The sequence below is a fragment of the Felis catus genome, chromosome B1, assembly GCF_018350175.1.
Source record: "Felis catus isolate Fca126 chromosome B1, F.catus_Fca126_mat1.0, whole genome shotgun sequence".
Taxonomy (NCBI): domain Eukaryota; kingdom Metazoa; phylum Chordata; class Mammalia; order Carnivora; family Felidae; genus Felis; species Felis catus.
The window spans coordinates 84,847,103-84,858,672 of NC_058371.1; the positions used below are offsets into that span (position 1 = coordinate 84,847,103).

The 11,570-nt window shown below is 44.6% G+C and overlaps 1 pseudogene; it reads left to right on the top strand.

Moving 5' to 3' along the window:
• Positions 1-272: 272 nt before the first annotated feature.
• Positions 273-1,418, top strand: LOC101097143 (annotated as a pseudogene).
• Positions 1,419-11,570: the final 10,152 nt, after the last annotated feature.

An 11,570-nucleotide genomic window follows, 5' to 3' on the forward strand; every position in this document is an offset into this window, starting at 1 on the left:
GCTCCGTGGACCTGAGCACGGGCCACTCGGGCTTCATCTGGCGGCGCCACCTCCACGTCTTCACTCCCGGGGCGACAGCGGCTTCTCCCTGCTCTGTCTCTGCAACAGCTGCGGGCAAGAACCGCAAGAACCGTGGGATCGCGGAAGCTGCCGCACGTGTGTACGTTCGGGTTCCCGGGCACCGACGGCAAGATCACGTGAGAAGGCGGAGAAGCGGGAGGTTCGGGGTGAAGCCCACGCCAGCCCACACCTCGCCCCTGGCCCCCTGACTCCCTGACCCCCTGACTGTAGGCGTTCCAGACACCACGGCGCACTTCATCATCTCAGCCATTGGGAACCGTCAGTGCTGCAAACTCCTACCCATCCAGCAACCCGCCCCCCCCCCCCACCAGGGAGCAGGGTCTTCGGGGTACAAAAAATGGGCTGTGTGACAGCAGCTGACCTCAATTTAAAGGCCGACAACTCGCAGCCAGAAAAAACGAAAAGGAAGCTTCTGGTGGAGACAGCCCAGAGGATGATTCAAAGCCACCTTATTCCTATGCAGTTAATCGTACAAGCAATTACAATGGCCCCTGATAAACAACTCACTCTAAATGGAATTTATACTCACATCACTAAAAATTATCCACACTACAGGACGGTAGACAAGGGCTGGCAGAATTCAGTCTGCCACAGCCTCTCTCTGAATCCTTATCTCATCAAAATACCACCTTCCCAGGAAGAACTAGGCAAAGGCTCATTCTGGAGGATAGATCCTGCCCCTGAAAGCAAATGAATAGAGCAGGCTTTTAGGAAAAGATGGTACAGGGGCGTGCCTTTCTGCAGATCCCCTCGGGGACCTCTCTCATATAGAAGTGCCCCGGCCCCTCCCAGTCACACTGGAGTGCGGTCTGCTCAGGCCAGTGGTGCCCAGACCCCTGAGAGCCTGTTGAGAGAAGGTTCTTCGCGCCCCACCCCCTCCCGACCTGGAGCCTGAGTCTGCAACCTCACAGTCCCAACTGCCTGTCATCCAAGAGGCCCTGTCTGTCCAGAGTGCACCAGGCTCACCTCTGTCTAGTTGGGCCTTTAATTGCCACGCAGCAGCAGCAGCTGCCACCAGCAATCAGGCCTGTCACCTACACAGTCACAGCCCCTGTGACCACCTGGACCTCTGAGCAGCTTGTGGTGCAGACGACTCATATCATCCATCAGATCCCAGCAGTGTCTATTACTGGCATGGCCAGCCTGGCCCCAGCAAACACATACACCGTCACTGACCAGGCAGTGGTCACTCAGGCAGCCATGCTGGCCCCCCACTAGGGCAGAGCCGCAAGAGAATGAAGATCATAAAGAAGTAAAGGTGAAAATAGAACCTATTCCTGTGATTCGCCATGCCTCACCCTATAGGCACTGCTAGCCGGGTCGTTCAGATTTCATAGACCACCCCTGTCCAGGTCACCGCCAGCTACCAATAAAAACTATAACACAGGGGCGCCTGGGTGGCGCAGTCGGTTAAGCGTCCGACTTCAGCCAGGTCACGATCTCGCGGTCCGTGAGTTCGAGCCCCGCGTCGGGCTCTGGGCTGATGGCTCAGAGCCTGGAGCCTGTTTCCGATTCTGTGTCTCCCTCTCTCTCTGCCCCTCCCCCGTTCATGCTCTGTCTCTCTCTGTCCCAAAAAAATAAATAAACGTTGAAAAAAAAAAAAAAAACCTATAACACAAAACGCAACTCACATGGTGCCAATCCCTGCCACTGTCCATGGCCTGGTGAACGGTGCAGTGGTGGGTCCTCTGCACAGGCTGGCCAGACGTGCATGGGTGTCAGCCTCCCTGCCCACAGAGCACCAGAATGGCGACCAGTCAGAGCAGCCAGAGCAGAAGCAGGTCAAGACAGAAGACCCAAGGGGTGCCTGGGTGGCTCAGTCAGTTGAGCAACCAACTTCGGCTCAGGTCATGATCTCACGGTTTGTGAGTTCGATCCCCGCGTTGGGCTCTGTGCTGACAGCTCAGAGCCTGGAACCTGCTTCGGATTCTGTGTCTCCTCTCTCTCTGCCCCTCCCCTGCTCATGCTCTCATAAATAAATAAACATTAAAAAAAAAAAATTTTTTTTTTTTTAAAAAGACAGAAGACCCAAGAGCATCCTCATCACCCTGAGTGTGGACCGCTGTCAGCTGCCAGCAGTGAGAAAGACGCCCAAAACTAGTGACTGGGACCATTACCACTGGGAGAGCCTGCCTTGCGGGAATGGCTATTTTGGTTCTTGCATTTCCCGCAAAAGGTTTACGGGAGCATCCACGCTCAAAGAAAGACAGCCAGAAGGAAGGGAGCAAGCACAAAGCAGTTTATTAGGGACAGTACTACTCTCCCAAGAAGGGGGAGCAGGCAGGCCCAGAGGGGGCAACTGCCCTGAGGGTACAGGGGTCCTCTCTTTTTGTGTGAGTGGGACCTTGGGTTATGGGGAGTGGTCTCTAATAGAGGCTGCTTCCAGTCATTTTGGGGACTCCTCCCACAGGTTGGGACCAGGAGTTTTTGACCCTACAAGGTTTCTACCCAACCTTCACGGCAGCCTCCCCCAAGGCAAGGGTGGGCAGGGGGGCTAAAACAGCAATGCAAATACATTATAATGAGTCTAGGGGTTACCCTGGGGCGGAGGTGTAGGAGGAGAGCGCTTGCTCTGTACTGGTGGCTCCCATTCTGTCTGCCCAGGGTCTTGGAAGCCACAGTCAGGATGTTGTGCCCCCAGGCTTCTAATGTGTGATGTTGTGCCCCCAGGGCTTCTAACTCCTAACCCATTTATCACCGTCCTTGCCTCCAGCTCACCTCTAACTTAACTGCCTAAGCTTTCAGGACAGCTTTCCTTACTTTTTTAGCAACTCTGTGCTGCCCAGAGGGGACACTGTCCTTTACCTACACTGGGAGCACATTGAGTCAGTGGGTAGAGGGTCCTGCGGTTGGGCTTCACGTCAGCGCTGAAAACACAAAAACCCAGGCGGCCTTAAACCTCCTTGAAGAAAGAAGTCGCACCTGAACAAAAAGCACACACAACAAAACCCGGTTGGGCAAGCGTCTCCCCACTCTGAGCTCGGCTTGTAATTCCAAGCAGAGATTTGGGGTCCTTGGGGAGGACGGCTCCTGGAGCAAGCAGAGCTGCAGGGACGGTCCGGGAGCCCTCCTCGCTGCCCTCCCAGGACCCTCGGTGCTGGCACTGGTAGATAAGACAGCAGTCTGTTGTACTGTGTGGAATTAGAATATTTTGACGTGTACTTTCTTTATAAAATAATTGGGTCTTTGATGTTTCAGTTCATTCCATTTGTACTGGGAATTTTGCAATCACACAGGACCTTTCATGTTGATTTCACTTGGGGGAAAGAAACAATGTAGTTTTGTTTTTGTTGTTCGGTTTCAGCCTATGGAATGATTTCCTTTTGTCCGTCCTGTTAAAGTCTGGATGGAGCTATTTGATGGCGTCTACAGGTTTTCCACGTTAAAGCAGCTACCTGATCCAGCCCGTCCACCTCCATCTCAGTGTGTAAGACAGACAGACAAATGCCCATGCTGGGCTGCATGTAACCATGTAACCCCAAGAACTGCTGGACTCTGGAGCTGCACTTAACCGGTTCTCTTTCCTGCTTTCTATTGTTTCTTTGTGTTGACTTTGTCCCAGAATAATTTTCCACTCTAAGTGAAACAAGCCTCCTAAGTATTGTGTGTGTTTAAAGGGACAGAACTGTTCCTACCTCATTTGGAAAAAAGATTCAGTTTTCTACCACACACCCTTTTCAAAAAATAATAACTATGGAGAAAGAAAGAGAAGCAACTTAACGCCCCTTGTAGGTGTAATTGTTCTTTCCAGCAACTATCCCCCAACTCTCAGAAACTGAGGAGAACATTAAGCCATCAACACCTGGCCTCCAGCGCACATTATAAGATGAGGGTTCTGAGAGGACCCAGAGGAAAACAGAAGGGAGCAAAATAGAATCCACCCAGGCCCGTGGGTCGATGAGGCCTAGACAGCACCAACCCCTTTCAAATGAAAAGTGTGAATACAAAAGGCTCATCAACAACACAAAAATACTATAGCAGGAAGAAAAGTAAAAAATAAAATGGAACAAGTTTAAAAAAAAAAAAACTATTCTAGAATGAGCACAGTCCAAGAAATTAGACTTTTAGACTTTGCATTATGACAGAAAATAAAGAAAATTATCTACGAAATGAGATGTCAGATGGGGAAAGAAAATGACAGAATAAAAAATATTCAAGGGTAAGGTAATGAAAAAAGTCAAAGATCACAGACAGCTAAGAAACGATAAATAAATATGGAGCAGGAAGAAATGAAAATGAGAGAAAAATAACTGAGATGTGGGGGATAGTTTTGAGAAAAGTATATACCAAATATATAGGAAGCAAAGATAGGGAAGTATTTAACAGAAAACTGACAGCAGGAGGGCAAACACAAGCATTTCAACAAACAGATAATGTGAAAGGGCGGGCCTACACCAGCCGACTCCATCTTGTTCTGTGTCCTTCACCTAGACCACGCCTCCTCCCTTTGAGTGACCTCCCGCTCACCCATTCAAGCTTCCTGATCAAAACACGCCACTTCCCCAGCCAATCAGCTGCCCCTAGACCCCTATAAAACCTTTGTGCTTTTGAAACTCGCTCTTTCCCTGGTATCTCACTGCTGTGTCGTGCAGGTAGGGGATTGAGCTCGAGCTAGCTCGAATAAAGGCTCTTTGCTTTTGCATCGGACTCGGCTCCCTAGTGGTCTTTGGGGATCACGAATTCTGGGCATAACAATGGGTGCCCCTGAAATATTAAACAGCAAATGAAATTCAAAAATTTGTTAATCAGAAGCTATACAGTATGTTACAGGAAATATTAATGAAACCACCACAACTAATATGGATATGCTAAGAAAGTTTTCCTACTTTAAATATAAAAAAAATTTTAAGTTTTCTCAGAGTATCCACGAGGGGAAAACAAACGACAACAAATTGAAAGTCACCCACGAGTAGCCAGAATATTTTTGTTAAAGCATTAAGTCAGACTTTGTCACTTCTCTCTTCGAACCCAGTGTTTTCACCTCTCATCAGGATATAAACCATATTTCTTAAATGATCTGTAAGGCCCAACCTGATCTTAACTTCAGTTAGCATTCTGACCTCATCTTTCCATTCTTCACCTCACTTCCTTTGCTCCAGGTAAACAGGCCTCCATGTTGTTCCTCAAATATGCCAGACATGTTCACCTCAGGGCCTTTGCACTTGCTGTTCATGCTGCCTGGAATGTTCCTGATGCAAATATGTAAGTCTTTTTCACTCATCTCCTTCACATGTCATCTTCTCATGGATTCTTTTCCTGACTGCCCCATTTAAAGATAACCCTCACTGTGGCTCTCCATATCCCTCCTTTTCTTGCTTAAATTATATTTACTTATTTATCTATACGATACAGGTCATTAGTTATTTATTCATTTTGCTTATTATATATGTTCTCCCATAGAATTTAAGCTCTAGGAGAGCAAAGATATTTGTGTGTATGTTGTTTATTTCTATATTCTCGGTATCTAGAATAGTGCCTGTCCAATGGTAGGAGCTCAACAAATATGTATTAAATGAATGAGTGAGAGGGGAAAAAAATCACATATTTCAAAGATCTCATAGGAACATTCAATTCTAAAAGATAGTAGATAAGTAAGGAGAAATAGTTTATGTATAAAAGTTTTAACAAAATGGGATTGTTAGATGTAAATGATCTCAGAAAATATAGCACCCATGCCCACGTTTTGCAAACTTATCTAATAACAAAATTTCATTAAACTAAGCTGTAGTTAAAACTATACATGATTAGGAATGTAGAAACTGCTTTATGAAAAGACTAACAGTACATATTAATTCCCTTTTAATTATGGCTAAGGCAAAAAAAATGATTAAAGTTGCTTTAATTAAAGTTAAAAATTAAAGGTATAAAAAAGAAAGTAAAATGTTATAAATCTTTAGGAAAACTATACAATGGAAAAAAGCAATAACTATAATAAACTTAGTAGTCTTAGAATATAACAGCAGAAATCAAAAGGAAGGGACAAAGGTCATTAAAGTAAAATTGTACTATGTTCCTAATATTTCGCCCTGGGAGACTAAATTTTGTTTCCAAAACCCTCTTATATACCATTTGTTGTGGTAAAAACAAATTGTGGGGGAGGGCAATTTGGCAGTATCTGGAAACTTTTTTGAATATGTATACAAATCAACTGGAAAAATTATCTTAATTTTTCACACCTTTGCCAATGCCCTCCCACTCATCCTCCATACTCAGCCATGTAGCCTGCTTTGGCCAGTGGGATAATAGCAAGCTTGACTAAGAAACTTGAAGAAATGCTTACATGTTTCCACTCTCCTCATTGACCTCTGTCTTGTCATGAGAGAACAGGCCCAGGCTAAGCTTCTAGGAGAAACACTGTGGCTATCAGACCAGACAATAGCTAGCAAACCCCAGACATGTGAGAGAGCCCCCCCAAGATCAATGGGTCTGCCTAGACAACTCCAGGCTGACTGTGCAGGCATATGACTGAATCTGAGAAGAACCACTAAGCCAACGTGTCATCTTGTGAATAGTAATAAATGATGGTCTTAAACATTTATATGAAAGTAACTGATATATGGAATTACCTTTTGAAAGGGATTCTTTCTTGAGGAAAGAATTTACATTAAAAACACTTCCCTCTCCAAGAAAAATTGTAACAGTTCTTTTCTTATTGCAAAGAATGCCACAGGAATATTTATTGTGACATTTCTGCTCACAAGAACATTTACTGTAGCATTTTTTGGAATATGAAAACATTCGGAAACATCATAAATGATCATCAACAGGAGATGGGTTAAAAATCTTTTAGGCTAACAAGAAGGTATGTTGCAATTAAAAAGCGTAACTTAGATTTATAGATTTTACAATACCACAACATGTATTACTCAGTGATGAAAATGAGTTACAGAATGATATATAGACCTTAATAATTCACATTATATAGATCTTTATAATTTATATTTCACAAATATACATGTAGGAAAAACTGTTTGCAAGCATGCACAAACTATTAACAGCTATTACCAGCAGAGAGAGTCAGAAAGCACGTGATAATGAGAATGACTTTCACATTTTCTTGTATGTGCTTGGGAATATTTTTACAGTTATATGTAGTGTGTTTGTCCTTTCAAAAATAAGAAAGACCTTTTGAAAAATAAGGAAGGTATTTTCTGTGGAGTCACACGTCACTCAACACATATTTAATGTTTACAAGGCACCAGGTATCAGACAGATCCAGTCATGTTTCCATTTGCACACAACTTTCGATTCAGCGCGCGCCTGCCCCAAAGGGAACTCATATCTCTGACTTAGCTAGGGCTGAGAAATCATCACCACAGTCTCTATAAAACTGGGTTTATTAAGAGCATCCATACTGTTTATGAGTCGTAGAAAACATGTTCATTTTCCTATCCGTGTTAAAAGCTGCTTGGAGGATTGATGGAGTATTGCTTAGAAAATGTTCTAGAATTCAGAGGAAGATGTGTTAGGATAAATCATTACTAGTTACTGTATACTTACGCATACTTAGAGGATAAAGCTCAGAAATTGATTAAGTGTGCTGTCTCCTCCTTGATCTCTCTGTAGCAGCCCCAGGACAAAATGCTCCTAAGAGCTTGGCAGGGTGTCTGACGGGAGAATTGCTCCTTCTCTGGCTGATACAAGCTTGCACTACGGTGGGGAGCTAGTCTGGAAGGTAGGTCAGTTAGCAGCAGTGCTTACAGAGGGACTAAGAAGTACAGAGCTCTCCGGTAGGTGCTGTGGGAAGGAAGGAAAGGACGAGGCCATACAGGGGTGCTTGACCTCAGGGAATGGCTGCGGGCAGTGACAGCAAATGACGCTGCCTCTCAGTTTTGTCCCATGCTGTCCCAGGTTTACTTCACAGCCACCCTTGCTTTCTTTGCCATACTTTTCACAAGGCTGACACTTACTACAGGAACGCTCTTCTTTTGGTAAATATACACTCTGATGACAGGAACTAAGACAGAGGAGCAAACTGTCTGCACACTGTGATCAGACATGCATCATTCCAGAGCCTCCTATGGCTGGCTGACTTCCCGAGGAGGGGAGGGGGGAAAGGGGGGAGAGGAATTCGCCCATCCAATTACAATCTACTCCCCAGTGCAAAGCACTGCAAATTCCACAGGTCTCTCTCTGACTGACAGAGCAACTTATAAAATCTGAGATACCTCCGTTCTTGGCTTGGTATGCAAAACAAATCAGAACTTTTAATGAAATACTGTTTCTCTTCTTGTTCCCAAATTTATAGTGACAACAACAAAGTTATCAGCGGGAAAGTTGTTTCTACGCCAGCAGTCAGCGTTCTAAGGGGCATCAGGTGCTGGTCCCTGTGGGCTGTGGGCCTTGTGAGCCATTATTTCAATAGGACTGCAGTGGCCATGCCAGTGAAGGGGGAGCAGTGTGCCGTATGTTGGCACATTTACCCCCACCCTCTATGGGTTTCCCCCTACTTGGTGAATGGGCCTCTTAACAAGAGCTTGAAAGGTCATGGAGTCTGAGTAGGAAACAAAAGTCTTAAAGTGAGGCAGAAGGAATGCAGATTCTGACCCAGGACTGACATGGGAGTCTCATGGATCTGATGATGGGTATACCAACGTTTTCCTCACCAGCCCCACAGTTCTACCTTGGCACTAACTGTTCACATGGTATTTTTTACATCACTTACTTCTCAGGGCCTTAACTTCTTTATTTGAAAAATAAATTCTAGCATCACAGAGTTGGAAGCAACCTTAAGAGACCATTAGTTCAATTGTCTCTGTGGAGGATTTCTACATGACCTCGGATGTTTCTCTACCCTATGTCTTTCTGGAATTCCATTATTATTTTTTTTTGTTTTTTTTAACGTTTTTATTTATTTTTGAGACAGAGAGAGACAGAGCATGAACAGGGGAGGGGCAGAGAGAGAGGGAGATGCAGAATCGGAAGCAGGCTCCAGGCTCTGAGCCATCAGCCCAGAGCCCGACGTGGGGCCCGAACTCACGGACCATGAGATCATGACCTGAGCTGAAGTCGGACACTTAACCGACTGAGCCACCCAGGCCCCCCTGGAATTCCATTATTCTTGTAAGAATGCAGGGAAGTCACTAAACTCACTCCCCACATGAACCACTAGCTCTAACATCACATTCCAGTAAGGACGGCTTCAGACTGTCCCCAGAGGGCAAGAAGGTGCTGATAAGGTCAGAGGCACGTGCCTTTTCCTCCGCACCAGGTTGTGACATGAGAGAGGAGGAAGGTGCCGGGCAGAGGGTGGGTAAAACAGCAGGTGTTGCCATGGTGCCCTACACACAGGCTGCCACTACCTTTCTTCCTCTCTCCATCTTGCGTTAAGTGCCTCTCTAGCTTTCCAAGTCCTGCTTTTTATTTCATGTCAATGGTGGAAAAAATATCGGCCATGATAATCCCTCAAACACATTTACAAGCTGTGGATTGAATGTACCAAAGCAGGTGCTGAAGAAACCATGTCCAGTTAAAGACAAAGCCCAATAAAAAGTAGTTAGGACGCAAACTAATGTGAAACGCCTTCAGTCCCATAGTTAACATACAGGTATATACATTTATCGGTCCACACCAAATTATATTTAGAGCATGTACGTTTTACTATTTGAAAAGTATGATTCAATAATAATCCAGTAGGTGTGAAAAAACAATTTTCTTTCCTTTCGTCTTCATCAGAAGTTTCAACACAAAGAGCAGATTATCTAGTAAAAGGAATTGTAATGTTCTTCCTTTTTTTTTTTTTTAAGTAGGCTCCACACCCAGTGTGGAGCCCAATGCAGGACTCAAACTCACGACACTGAGATCAAGACCTGAGCTGAAATCAAGAGTCGGACGCTTAACCGACGGAGCCACCCAAGCACCCCAGGAATTGTAATGTTCTTAACCAGACACATCTTCAGATAGTGCTGATGTAAATCTCAATTTAAAATTATTTCATGCAGTTTAGATTATGTCCACCACCCTAGGCTGTGAGATGGCAAAACCTTTCAGTCACATACCACCCTAGCAAACATCTGGCTGTATTGTAATCCAGTCTTTCTGCATCTGGCCTCCTTTATGAGAGGCAATATAGTGGGATGGTTAGAGCCCTGACTCTGCTGCCGCCACTTACTTTCTCAGTGACATGGGCAGTTTAGAGGGTTGCTCTGTGCATCAACTTCTTCATCTTTAAAATGGGGACCAGTATGGATTGAATTATGTCTCCCAAATAGATGCTGAGGTCATAACCTCCAGCACCTGTGAGTGTGACCTTATTTGTAAGTAGGATCTTTGCAGATGATCAAGAGAAGATGAGGTGGGCCCTAATCCATCCAGTATGAGTGGCGTCCTTATAAAAATGGGAAATTTGAACACAGTTAGATACGTACAGAGAGAAGACAGTGTGACATTGGGAGAAGACCATCTACGAGTCAAGGAATGTCAAAGGCTACCAGAACTGGGAGCAAGGCCTAGAATAGATTCTCCTTCAGAGCCCTCAGAAGGAACCAACCCAGCTAACATCTGGATTTGGGACCTCCAGCCACTAGACTAAGACAATAAATTCCTGTTGTTTCAGGCAGCCGGTTGGTGGTACTTTGTTATGACAGCCCTAGGAAACCAATACAGAGACCAATAATATATTCTCCTCACAAAACTGTGTAGAGAAACAAATGTGTTAATAAGTATAATATACTTAGAACACTGCCTAGCAAAAAATGAACTATTGGGACCTCATGAAGATAAAAAGCTTCCACACCGCAAAGGAAACAGTCAACAAAACTAAAAGGCAACCAACGGAATGGGAAAAGATATTTGCAAATGACATATAGGACAAAGGGGTAGTATCCAAAATCTACAAAGAGCTCACCAAACTCCACACCCGAAAAACAAATAATCAAGTGAAGAAATGGGCAGAAGACATGAATAGACACTTCTCTAAAGAAGACATCCACATGGCCAACAGGCACATGAAAAGATGCTCAACGTCACTCTTCATCAGGGAAATACAGATCAAAACCACACTGAGATATCACCTCATGCCAGTCAGAGTGGCTAAAATGAACAAATCAGGAGATGCTGGAGAGGATGTGGAGAAATGGGAACCCTCTTGCACTGTTGGTGGGAATGCAAACTGGTGCAGCCACTCTGGAAAACAGTGTGGGGGTTCCTTAAAAAATTAAAAATAGATCTACCCTATGACCCAGCAATAGCACTGCTAGGAATTTACCCAAGGGATACAGGAGTGCTGATGCATAGGGGCACTTGACCCCAATGTTTATAGCAGCACTTTCAACAATAGCCAAAGTATGGAAAGAGCCTAAATAACCATCAATTGATGAATGGATAAAGAAGTTGTGGTTTATATATACAATGAAATACTACTTGGCAATGAGAAAGGATGAAATATGGCCTTTTGTAGCAACGTGGATGGAACTGGAGAGTGTGATGCCAAATGAAAGAGGTCATACAGAGAAAGACAGATACCATATGTTTTCACTCTTATGTGGATC